The 12,256-nt window shown below is 46.6% G+C and overlaps 12 non-coding genes across 12 annotated transcripts; 3 read left to right on the plus strand and 9 right to left on the minus strand.

Moving 5' to 3' along the window:
- Positions 1 to 409: 409 nt before the first annotated feature.
- On the plus strand, positions 410 to 481 carry trnad-guc (transfer RNA aspartic acid (anticodon GUC)). The gene has a single exon. It is a non-coding gene; the product is annotated as a tRNA-Asp (tRNA).
- Positions 482 to 1,190: 709 nt separating this feature from the next.
- On the minus strand, positions 1,191 to 1,264 carry trnai-aau (transfer RNA isoleucine (anticodon AAU)). The gene has a single exon. It is a non-coding gene; the product is annotated as a tRNA-Ile (tRNA).
- A 1,069-nt stretch (positions 1,265 to 2,333) lies between these two features.
- On the minus strand, positions 2,334 to 2,406 carry trnam-cau (transfer RNA methionine (anticodon CAU)). Its single transcript has one exon. It is a non-coding gene; the product is annotated as a tRNA-Met (tRNA).
- A 1,836-nt stretch (positions 2,407 to 4,242) lies between these two features.
- On the minus strand, positions 4,243 to 4,316 carry trnai-aau (transfer RNA isoleucine (anticodon AAU)). Its single transcript has one exon. It is a non-coding gene; the product is annotated as a tRNA-Ile (tRNA).
- A 1,069-nt stretch (positions 4,317 to 5,385) lies between these two features.
- Positions 5,386 to 5,458, minus strand: trnam-cau (transfer RNA methionine (anticodon CAU)). The gene has a single exon. It is a non-coding gene; the product is annotated as a tRNA-Met (tRNA).
- A 388-nt stretch (positions 5,459 to 5,846) lies between these two features.
- trnaa-agc (transfer RNA alanine (anticodon AGC)) lies at positions 5,847 to 5,919 on the minus strand. The gene has a single exon. It is a non-coding gene; the product is annotated as a tRNA-Ala (tRNA).
- A 593-nt stretch (positions 5,920 to 6,512) lies between these two features.
- trnad-guc (transfer RNA aspartic acid (anticodon GUC)) lies at positions 6,513 to 6,584 on the plus strand. The gene has a single exon. It is a non-coding gene; the product is annotated as a tRNA-Asp (tRNA).
- Positions 6,585 to 7,293: 709 nt separating this feature from the next.
- On the minus strand, positions 7,294 to 7,367 carry trnai-aau (transfer RNA isoleucine (anticodon AAU)). Its single transcript has one exon. It is a non-coding gene; the product is annotated as a tRNA-Ile (tRNA).
- Positions 7,368 to 8,436: 1,069 nt separating this feature from the next.
- On the minus strand, positions 8,437 to 8,509 carry trnam-cau (transfer RNA methionine (anticodon CAU)). The gene has a single exon. It is a non-coding gene; the product is annotated as a tRNA-Met (tRNA).
- A 1,054-nt stretch (positions 8,510 to 9,563) lies between these two features.
- Positions 9,564 to 9,635, plus strand: trnad-guc (transfer RNA aspartic acid (anticodon GUC)). Its single transcript has one exon. It is a non-coding gene; the product is annotated as a tRNA-Asp (tRNA).
- A 709-nt stretch (positions 9,636 to 10,344) lies between these two features.
- Positions 10,345 to 10,418, minus strand: trnai-aau (transfer RNA isoleucine (anticodon AAU)). The gene has a single exon. It is a non-coding gene; the product is annotated as a tRNA-Ile (tRNA).
- A 1,069-nt stretch (positions 10,419 to 11,487) lies between these two features.
- trnam-cau (transfer RNA methionine (anticodon CAU)) lies at positions 11,488 to 11,560 on the minus strand. Its single transcript has one exon. It is a non-coding gene; the product is annotated as a tRNA-Met (tRNA).
- Positions 11,561 to 12,256: the final 696 nt, after the last annotated feature.

The following is a 12,256-nucleotide window of genomic DNA, read 5'->3' on the forward strand; positions in this document are numbered from 1 at the left end:
TACAAGAACGTACGTCCAGCACTACTCGTGTTTTCTGCTTTTATGAAAGGACTCCTGACACACTGCGATTTTCTCATGTTGGTTTTTTAGAGTACATCTGATTGACTGGTCTTCTCTCTTGCAGGGAGACGGGACTCTTCAGAGAGGGAGTCTCCCACTTGCGTGTAATTAGCAGAAAAAACACTTTTTCTAGATCTGCTTTTCCACCTGTCTGTGCTACTGCTCCTCCTCACACAGTACTAACACGTGTAGAATCAGTTGTTATTCATGAGGTTTCTAACGCTGGAAAGTTCTTTCAACTGAGCTTGGGACAAGTGAAAGCACACGGTGATTCGTATATCATCTCTACACATTTTCAGTCTCATTTCTGTTAGCAGTAACTGACCAACGAGCAGCAACTGAGACGTACTCCTCGTTAGTATAGTGGTGAGTATCCCCGCCTGTCACGCGGGAGACCGGGGTTCGATTCCCCGACGGGGAGACAGATTACTTTTTAACTACCTCACTTTAATTAAAAAAAACGTTTTAACTCCGTGAATTGTTAATTTACGTTAATTCTATGAATTGTTTACTTAGACACGTGTTCAATGACATGACTTCTCTTCTTACGGGTGAGTAATTACAGGAGTTTGAGCCCCGTTCATGGTGAAATGTTAAACAATTGTCAATCTGTGCCGGAAGGAGCCCCTCTAAAAAGAGCACCGGGGCACAAGCTTGTCTTTAATCCCACTGACGGTCTTCACTAGAGGCGTGGGTTCAAACCACTCTTCTCACACGCGCTTGTTTCCCCTCGTGTGTGAAAGTGTTTCATGTGTGATTGAAAATGAGACAAACTCCAGTCTCCGGTTAGAGCTGAAACAGCAATCCAGAACATGCCGCCTGCTTGAGCCTAGATCAGACTCAAAAATAAGCTCAGTTTATTCTTTATTATTTGACATTATGTTTTTAATTAGTAACTTAATATGCAGGACACACTAAGATGGGATTCTGACGTTGTCGATCTGCTGTTTGTAAATAAGTGAACGTCTCTCACTGTTGAATTGATGGAAAGATCGGTGGGTTTGGTTTTCTTCTGTTCACCACAGAAGTCCCGCCCTCGGTTCTGACGACCTTCCGCCTCCGTCTGGGTCCCGATCCGAAGCAGTCGGTTCAGTTCGCCTGGGGTATCTGGTGTATAAAAGGTGAGACAGTGGCCCGTACGGGGATCGAACCCGCGACCTTGGCGTTATTAGCACCACGCTCTAACCAACTGAGCTAACCGGCCACATGAGACGTGTGTCCACCTCTGACCCTGAGCAAGTGAGACTGTAGAGATTTTTCCAAAGACCTGAGACGGACCAGCGTCTAATTCAGGGCGGGGGAGGGACACACTCCCAGTCCCAGGAACCGCACAGTAACCAGGACGATCACAGGTCCGAGTTTAAATACCAGAGTGACACCGGCTGGCGAATCCCACTGGTGACACAGCTTCTCTCATGTTGTCTCCTTAGAGCACTAATGAAAGAAGTCTACATGTACATGGAAATGTTCAAAAAGTCTACAACATTACGTATTTGAATTACAGGTTTTATTCAGTAGGAAGTTTACTGTGACACGAGGTAAACCGGTGTCCATACGGGTTTCATTTCGATTATCTTCAGAAACGTGTTCTCAGCTGTGGTACCTCTACCGCTCCTCCACAGACGCTACAAACACGTTCGGAATCGATTATTTCAGCTTCGGTTTTGAGTTTTAAAACGCGTTAAGAAGTCCTTCCGACAGAGCACGGGCCAGGTGAGAGGAAATGGTGTTTTCACCGGCTCTCGGATGTGTAAAGACGCTCATAAACTGGTAGTGAATACTACCTCCCAATGGGGAGACAGGTATCTAACACGGGCTCGTTCCAGCATCATTTCCACTCCAACCTGCTCTCTTCATGGTTAATTGACTATTAATTGATTAAATGATTCACCTTTTGGGTGCGAGAGGTCCCAGGTTCAAATCCCGGACGAGCCCGTCTTTTCTTCTATTATTGTTGGAAGAAATATCCAGCCCTCCTCGGTAGTACACCAGAGCCAGTGTCGTGAGGTTATAGCCAGGTGCTGCAGCTGATGGGCTGACTGCTGGTTTACAAGATCCGATGGTGGAGACACCTTCACCACTCGGAGTTTATCTGCTGCTCTGATGTATCATTATTTTAAAAACATGTGAGTGGACACCGAGCATCATAGCGAGGGATCGAACCGTGTTTATCGCGGACTTAACATCTCGTATTCAGCGTGGAAGTGAAGAACACGCGTGTGAGTGAACGTCTCACGCCCCATCTGTGAAAAGCCCAAAACAGGAATGATCCCTGCCCCGTGTGAGGATCGAATTCACGACCTTCAGATTATGAGACTGACGCGCTACCTACTGCGCTAACGAGGCTGGATAGTGGCTGTGTTCCAGCTCATGTTGAAATGAACATTATATATATGAACATTATTTCCGTGTGACTGTCGTAACTCAGACCATATTCCCCCAAAAGATTAAAACGCCGGGCTGAAGAAAAGGGAAGATCTCATCTTCATAACTCACCGGTAAAGAGACCAGAACACCACGCGAAGTCAATAAAGCGCATTAAACTGATGACCACAAAACTTTGAAACGTACATCAGGCAAACAACGTTCAGAAAAGGAGTAAAAAGCAATTGTGAGTTATATCTAAGCAGTCTGAGTGTGGATCGTGTCGTGGGTGAAGGGGGAAAAGCCTCTCCCACTTTCATCATTCCATCCCGAGAGTGTCTGTCCTCTCTAGTACATAGAGCGCAAAAGCTGGAGGATGCGGGCATCGATCCCGCTACTTCTCACATGCTAAGCGAGCGCTCTACCATCTGAGCTAATCCCCCTCACTCTGTGAAAGATCAGCTCCCTCCCATGCACAATAAATCTCTCACGAGTCTTCTGTGCGATCGCACACTCATGGAAAACACACTTGAAATCAGAGCACTCACGACCTCTCCGGCTCGTTGGTTTGGGTTTGCTATCCGGTTGCGAGAGGTCCCGGCCTCAAATCTTGTCTTATTCCATGATTACAAGAACGTACGTCCAGCACTACTCGTGTTTTCTGCTTTTATGAAAGGACTCCTGACACACTGCGATTTTCTCATGTTGGTTTTTTAGAGTACATCTGATTGACTGGTCTTCTCTCTTGCAGGGAGACGGGACTCTTCAGAGAGGGAGTCTCCCACTTGCGTGTAATTAGCAGAAAAAACACTTTTTCTAGATCTGCTTTTCCACCTGTCTGTGCTACTGCTCCTCCTCACACACTACTAACACGTGTAGAATCAGTTGTTATTCATGAGGTTTCTAACGCTGGAAAGTTCTTTCAACTGAGCTTGGGACAAGTGAAAGCACACGGTGATTCGTATTTCATCTCTACCCAATTTCAGTCTCATTTCTGTTAGCAGTAAGTGACCAACGAGCAGCTACAGAGACGTACAACTCGTTAGTATAGTGGTGAGTATCCCCGCCTGTCACGCGGGAGACCGGGGTTCGATTCCCCGACGGGGAGACAGGTTACTTTTTAACTACCTCACTTTAATTAAAAAAAAACGTTTTAACTCCGTTAATTGTTAATTTACGTTAATTCTATGAATTGATTACTTAGACACGTGTTCAATGACATGACTTCTCTTCTTACGGGTGAGTAATTACAGGAGTTTGAGCCCCGTTCATGGTGAAATGTTAAACAATCGTCAATCTGTGCCGGAAGGAGCCCCTCTAAAAAGAGCACCGGGGCACAAGCTTGTCTTTAATCCCACTGACGGTCTTCACTAGAGGCGTGGGTTCAAACCACTCTTCTCACACGCGCTTGTTTCCCCTCGTGTGTGAAAGTGTTTCATGTGTGATTGAAAATGAGACAAACTCCAGTCTCCGGTTAGAGCTGAAACAGCAATCCAGAACATGCCGCCTGCTTGAGCCTAGATCAGACTCAAAAATAAGCTCAGTTTATTCTTTATTATTTGACATTATGTTTTTAATTAGTAACTTAATATGCAGGACACACTAAGATGGGATTCTGACGTTGTCGATCTGCTGTTTGTAAATAAGTGAACGTCTCTCACTGTTGAATTGATGGAAAGATCGGTGGGTTTGGTTTTCTTCTGTTCACCACAGAAGTCCCGCCCTCGGTTCTGACGACCTTCCGCCTCCGTCTGGGTCCCGATCCGAAGCAGTCGGTTCAGTTCGCCTGGGGTATCTGGTGTATAAAAGGTGAGACAGTGGCCCGTACGGGGATCGAACCCACGACCTTGGCGTTATTAGCACCACGCTCTAACCAACTGAGCTAACCGGCCACATGAGACATGTGTCCACCTCTGACCCTGAGCAAGTGAGACTGTAGAGATTTTTCCAAAGACCTGAGACGGACCAGCGTCTAATTCAGGGCGGAGGAGGGACACACTCCCAGTCCCAGGAACCGCACAGTAACCAGGACGATCACAGGTCCGAGTTTAAATACCAGAGTGACACCGGCTGGCGAATCCCACTGGTGACACAGCTTCTCTCATGTTGTCTCCTTAGAGCACTAATGAAAGAAGTCTACATGTACATGGAAATGTTCAAAAAGTCTACAACATTACGTATTTGAATTACAGGTTTTATTCAGTAGGAAGTTTACTGTGACACGAGGTAAACCGGTGTCCATACGGGTTTCATTTCGATTATCTTCAGAAACGTGTTCTCAGCTGTGGTACCTCTACCGCTCCTCCACAGACGCTACAAACACGTTCGGAATCGATTATTTCAGCTTCGGTTTTGAGTTTTAAAACGCGTTAAGAAGTCCTTCCGACAGAGCACGGGCCAGGTGAGAGGAAATGGTGTTTTCACCGGCTCTCGGATGTGTAAAGACGCTCATAAACTGGTAGTGAATACTACCTCCCAATGGGGAGACAGGTATCTAACACGGGCTCGTTCCAGCATCATTTCCACTCCAACCTGCTCTCTTCATGATTAATTGACTATTAATTGATTAAATGATTCACCTTTTGGGTGCGAGAGGTCCCAGGTTCAAATCCCGGACGAGCCCGTCTTTTCTTCTATTATTGTTGGAAGAAATATCCAGCCCTCCTCGGTAGTACACCAGAGCCAGTGTCGTGAGGTTATAGCCAGGTGCTGCAGCTGATGGGCTGACTGCTGGTTTACAAGATCCGATGGTGGAGACACCTTCACCACTCGGAGTTTATCTGCTGCTCTGATGTATCATTATTTTAAAAACATGTGAGTGGACACCGAGCATCATAGCGAGGGATCGAACCGTGTTTATCGCGGACTTAACATCTCGTATTCAGCGTGGAAGTGAAGAACACGCGTGTGAGTGAACGTCTCACGCCCCATCTGTGAAAAGCCCAAAACAGGAATGATCCCTGCCCCGTGTGAGGATCGAACTCACGACCTTCAGATTATGAGACTGACGCGCTACCTACTGCGCTAACGAGGCTGGACAGTGGCTGTGTTCCAGCTCATGTTGAAATGAACATTATATGTATGAACATTATTTCCGTGTGACTGTCGTAACTCAGACCATATTCCCCCAAAAGATTAAAACGCCGGGCTGAAGAAAAGGGAAGATCTCATCTTCATAACTCACCGGTAAAGAGACCAGAACACCACGCGAAGTCAATAAAGCGCATTAAACTGATGACCACAAAACTTTGAAACGTACATCAGGCAAACAACGTTCAGAAAAGGAGTAAAAAGCAATTGTGAGTTATATCTAAGCAGTCTGAGTGTGGATCGTGTCGTGGGTGAAGGGGGAAAAGCCTCTCCCACTTTCATCATTCCATCCCGAGAGTGTCTGTCCTCTCTAGTACATAGAGCGCAAAAGCTGGAGGATGCGGGCATCGATCCCGCTACCTCTCGCATGCTAAGCGAGCGCTCTACCATCTGAGCTAATCCCCCTCGCTCTGTGAAAGATCAGCTCCCTCCCATGCACAATAAATCTCTCACGAGTCTTCTGTGCGATCGCACACTCATGGAAAACACACTTGAAATCAGAGCACTCACGACCTCTCCGGCTCGTTGGTTTGGGTTTGCTATCCGGTTGCGAGAGGTCCCGGCCTCAAATCTTGTCTTATTCCATGATTACAAGAACGTACGTCCAGCACTACTCGTGTTTTCTGCTTTTATGAAAGGACTCCTGACACACTGCGATTTTCTCATGTTGGTTTTTTAGAGTACATCTGATTGACTGGTCTTCTCTCTTGCAGGGAGACGGGACTCTTCAGAGAGGGAGTCTCCCACTTGCGTGTAATTAGCAAAAAAAACACTTTTTCTAGATCTGCTTTTCCACCTGTCTGTGCTACTGCTCCTCCTCACACACTACTAACACGTGTAGAATCAGTTGTTATTCATGAGGTTTCTAACGCTGGAAAGTTCTTTCAACTGAGCTTGGGACAAGTGAAAGCACACGGTGATTCGTATATCATCTCTACACATTTTCAGTCTCATTTCTGTTAGCAGTAAGTGACCAACGAGCAGCTACAGAGACGTTCTCCTCGTTAGTATAGTGGTGAGTATCCCTGCCTGTCACGCGGGAGACCGGGGTTCGATTCCCCGACGGGGAGACAGATTACTTTTTAACTACCTCACTTTAATTAAAAAAAACGTTTTAACTCCGTGAATTGTTAATTTACGTTAATTCTATGAATTGTTTACTTAGACACGTGTTCAATGACATGACTTCTCTTCTTACGGGTGAGTAATTACAGGAGTTTGAGCCCCGTTCATGGTGAAATGTTAAACAATCGTCAATCTGTGCCGGAAGGAGCCCCTCTAAAAAGAGCACCGGGGCACAAGCTTGTCTTTAATCCCACTGACGGTCTTCACTAGAGGCGTGGGTTCAAACCACTCTTCTCACACGCGCTTGTTTCCCCTCGTGTGTGAAAGTGTTTCATGTGTGATTGAAAATGAGACAAACTCCAGTCTCCGGTTAGAGCTGAAACAGCAATCCAGAACATGCCGCCTGCTTGAGCCTAGATCAGACTCAAAAATAAGCTCAGTTTATTCTTTATTATTTGACATTATGTTTTTAATTAGTAACTTAATATGCAGGACACACTAAGATGGGATTCTGACGTTGTCGATCTGCTGTTTGTAAATAAGTGAACGTCTCTCACTGTTGAATTGATGGAAAGATCGGTGGGTTTGGTTTTCTTCTGTTCACCACAGAAGTCCCGCCCTCGGTTCTGACGACCTTCCGCCTCCGTCTGGGTCCCGATCCGAAGCAGTCGGTTCAGTTCGCCTGGGGTATCTGGTGTATAAAAGGTGAGACAGTGGCCCGTACGGGGATCGAACCCGCGACCTTGGCGTTATTAGCACCACGCTCTAACCAACTGAGCTAACCGGCCACATGAGACGTGTGTCCACCTCTGACCCTGAGCAAGTGAGACTGTAGAGATTTTTCCAAAGACCTGAGACGGACCAGCGTCTAATTCAGGGCGGGGGAGGGACACACTCCCAGTCCCAGGAACCGCACAGTAACCAGGACGATCACAGGTCCGAGTTTAAATACCAGAGTGACACCGGCTGGCGAATCCCACTGGTGACACAGCTTCTCTCATGTTGTCTCCTTAGAGCACTAATGAAAGAAGTCTACATGTACATGGAAATGTTCAAAAAGTCTACAACATTACGTATTTGAATTACAGGTTTTATTCAGTAGGAAGTTTACTGTGACACGAGGTAAACCGTTGTCCATACGGGTTTCATTTCGATTATCTTCAGAAACGTGTTCTCAGCTGTGGTACCTCTACCGCTCCTCCACAGACGCTACAAACACGTTCGGAATCGATTATTTCAGCTTCGGTTTTGAGTTTTAAAACGCGTTAAGAAGTCCTTCCGACAGAGCACGGGCCAGGTGAGAGGAAATGGTGTTTTCACCGGCTCTCGGATGTGTGAAGACGCTCATAAACTGGTAGTGAATACTACCTCCCAATGGGGAGACAGGTATCTAACACGGGCTCGTTCCAGCATCATTTCCACTCCAACCTGCTCTCTTCATGGTTAATTGACTATTAATTGATTAAATGATTCACCTTTTGGGTGCGAGAGGTCCCAGGTTCAAATCCCGGACGAGCCCGTCTTTTCTTCTATTATTGTTGGAAGAAATATCCAGCCCTCCTCGGTAGTACACCAGAGCCAGTGTCGTGAGGTTATAGCCAGGTGCTGCAGCTGATGGGCTGACTGCTGGTTTACAAGATCCGATGGTGGAGACACCTTCACCACTCGGAGTTTATCTGCTGCTCTGATGTATCATTATTTTAAAAACATGTGAGTGGACACCGAGCATCATAGCGAGGGATCGAACCGTGTTTATCGCGGACTTAACATCTCGTATTCAGCGTGGAAGTGAAGAACACGCGTGTGAGTGAACGTCTCACGCCCCATCTGTGAAAAGCCCAAAACAGGAATGATCCCTGCCCCGTGTGAGGATCGAACTCACGACCTTCAGATTATGAGACTGACGCGCTACCTACTGCGGTAACGAGGCTGGATAGTGGCTGTGTTCCAGCTCATGTTGAAATGAACATTATATGTATGAACATTATTTCCGTGTGACTGTCGTAACTCAGACCATATTCCCCCAAAAGATTAAAACGCCGGGCTGAAGAAAAGGGAAGATCTCATCTTCATAACTCACCGGTAAAGAGACCAGAACACCACGCGAAGTCAATAAAGCGCATTAAACTGATGACCACAAAACTTTGAAACGTACATCAGGCAAACAACGTTCAGAAAAGGAGTAAAAAGCAATTGTGAGTTATATCTAAGCAGTCTGAGTGTGGATCGTGTCGTGGGTGAAGGGGGAAAAGCCTCTCCCACTTTCATCATTCCATCCCGAGAGTGTCTGTCCTCTCTAGTACATAGAGCGCAAAAGCTGGAGGATGCGGGCATCGATCCCGCTACCTCTCGCATGCTAAGCGAGCGTTCTACCATCTGAGCTAATCCCCCTCGCTCTGTGAAAGATCAGCTCCCTCCCATGCACAATAAATCTCTCACGAGTCTTCTGTGCGATCGCACACTCATGGAAAACACACTTGAAATCAGAGCACTCACGACCTCTCCGGCTCGTTGGTTTGGGTTTGCTATCCGGTTGCGAGAGGTCCCGGCCTCAAATCTTGTCTTATTCCATGATTACAAGAACGTACGTCCAGCACTACTCGTGTTTTCTGCTTTTATGAAAGGACTCCTGACACACTGCGATTTTCTCATGTTGGTTTTTTAGAGTACATCTGATTGACTGGTCTTCTCTCTTGCAGGGAGACGGGACTCTTCAGAGAGGGAGTCTCCCACTTGCGTGTAATTAGCAGAAAAAACACTTTTTCTAGATCTGCTTTTCCACCTGTCTGTGCTACTGCTCCTCCTCACACAGTACTAACACGTGTAGAATCAGTTGTTATTCATGAGGTTTCTAACGCTGGAAAGTTCTTTCAACTGAGCTTGGGACAAGTGAAAGCACACGGTGATTCGTATATCCTCTCTACACATTTTCAGTCTCATTTCTGTTTGCAGTAACTGACCAACGAGCAGCAACAGAGACGTTCTCCTCGTTAGTATAGTGGTGAGTATCCCCGCCTGTCACGCGGGAGACCGGGGTTCGATTCCCCGACGGGGAGACAGATTACTTTTTAACTACCTCACTTTAATTAAAAAAAACGTTTTAACTCCGTGAATTGTTAATTTACGTTAATTCTATGAATTGTTTACTTAGACACGTGTTCAATGACATGACTTCTCTTCTTACGGGTGAGTAATTACAGGAGTTTGAGCCCCGTTCATGGTGAAATGTTAAACAATCGTCAATCTGTGCCGGAAGGAGCCCCTCTAAAAAGAGCACCGGGGCACAAGCTTGTCTTTAATCCCACTGACGGTCTTCACTAGAGGCGTGGGTTCAAACCACTCTTCTCACACGCGCTTGTTTCCCCTCGTGTGTGAAAGTGTTTCATGTGTGATTGAAAATGAGACAAACTCCAGTCTCTGGTTAGAGCTGAAACAGCAATCCAGAACATGCCGCCTGCTTGAGCCTAGATCAGACTCAAAAATAAGCTCAGTTTATTCTTTATTATTTGACATTATGTTTTTAATTAGTAACTTAATATGCAGGACACACTAAGATGGGATTCTGACATTGTCGATCTGCTGTTTGTAAATAAGTGAACGTCTCTCACTGTTGAATTGATGGAAAGATCGGTGGGTTTGGTTTTCTTCTGTTCACCACAGAAGTCCCGCCCTCGGTTCTGACGACCTTCCGCCTCCGTCTGGGTCCCGATCCGAAGCAGTCGGTTCAGTTCGCCTGGGGTATCTGGTGTATAAAAGGTGAGACAGTGGCCCGTACGGGGATCGAACCCGCGACCTTGGCGTTATTAGCACCACGCTCTAACCAACTGAGCTAACCGGCCACATGAGACGTGTGTCCACCTCTGACCCTGAGCAAGTGAGACTGTAGAGATTTTTCCAAAGACCTGAGACGGACCAGCGTCTAATTCAGGGCGGGGGAGGGACACACTCCCAGTCCCAGGAACCGCACAGTAACCAGGACGATCACAGGTCCGAGTTTAAATACCAGAGTGACACCGGCTGGCGAATCCCACTGGTGACACAGCTTCTCTCATGTTGTCTCCTTAGAGCACTAATGAAAGAAGTCTACATGTACATGGAAATGTTCAAAAAGTCTACAACATTACGTATTTGAATTACAGGTTTTATTCAGTAGGAAGTTTACTGTGACACGAGGTAAACCGGTGTCCATACGGGTTTCATTTCGATTATCTTCAGAAACGTGTTCTCAGCTGTGGTACCTCTACCGCTCCTCCACAGACGCTACAAACACGTTCGGAATCGATTATTTCAGCTTCGGTTTTGAGTTTTAAAACGCGTTAAGAAGTCCTTCCGACAGAGCACGGGCCAGGTGAGAGGAAATGGTGTTTTCACCGGCTCTCGGATGTGTAAAGACGCTCATAAACTGGTAGTGAATACTACCTCCCAATGGGGAGACAGGTATCTAACACGGGCTCGTTCCAGCATCATTTCCACTCCAACCTGCTCTCTTCATGGTTAATTGACTATTAATTGATTAAATGATTCACCTTTTGGGTGCGAGAGGTCCCAGGTTCAAATCCCGGACGAGCCCGTCTTTTCTTCTATTATTGTTGGAAGAAATATCCAGCCCTCCTCGGTAGTACACCAGAGCCAGTGTCGTGAGGTTATAGCCAGGTGCTGCAGCTGATGGGCTGACTGCTGGTTTACAAGATCCGATGGTGGAGACACCTTCACCACTCGGAGTTTATCTGCTGCTCTGATGTATCATTATTTTAAAAACATGTGAGTGGACACCGAGCATCATAGCGAGGGATCGAACCGTGTTTATCGCGGACTTAACATCTCGTATTCAGCGTGGAAGTGAAGAACACGCGTGTGAGTGAACGTCTCACGCCCCATCTGTGAAAAGCCCAAAACAGGAATGATCCCTGCCCCGTGTGAGGATCGAACTCACGACCTTCAGATTATGAGACTGACGCGCTACCTACTGCGCTAACGAGGCTGGATAGTGGCTGTGTTCCAGCTCATGTTGAAATGAACATTATATGTATGAACATTATTTCCGTGTGACTGTCGTAACTCAGACCATATTCCCCCAAAAGATTAAAACGCCGGGCTGAAGAAAAGGGAAGATCTCATCTTCATAACTCACCGGTAAAGAGACCAGAACACCACGCGAAGTCAATAAAGCGCATTAAACTGATGACCACAAAACTTTGAAACGTACATCAGGCAAACAACGTTCAGAAAAGGAGTAAAAAGCAATTGTGAGTTATATCTAAGCAGTCTGAGTGTGGATCGTGTCGTGGGTGAAGGGGGAAAAGCCTCTCCCACTTTCATCATTCCATCCCGAGAGTGTCTGTCCTCTCTAGTACATAGAGCGCAAAAGCTGGAAGATGCGGGCATCGTTCCCGCTACCTCTCGCATGCTAAGCGAGCGCTCTACCATCTGAGCTAATCCCCCTCGCTCTGTGAAAGATCAGCTCCCTCCCATGCACAATAAATCTCTCACGAGTCTTCTGTGCGATCGCACACTCATGGAAAACACACTTGAAATCAGAGCACTCACGACCTCTCCGGCTCGTTGGTTTGGGTTTGCTATCCGGTTGCGAGAGGTCCCGGCCTCAAATCTTGTCTTATTCCATGATTACAAGAACGTACGTCCAGCACTACTCGTGTTTTCTGCTTTTATGAAAGGA

The sequence above is a fragment of the Lepisosteus oculatus genome, chromosome 4 (genome assembly GCF_040954835.1).
Source record: "Lepisosteus oculatus isolate fLepOcu1 chromosome 4, fLepOcu1.hap2, whole genome shotgun sequence".
In the NCBI taxonomy this organism is placed as follows: domain Eukaryota; kingdom Metazoa; phylum Chordata; class Actinopteri; order Semionotiformes; family Lepisosteidae; genus Lepisosteus; species Lepisosteus oculatus.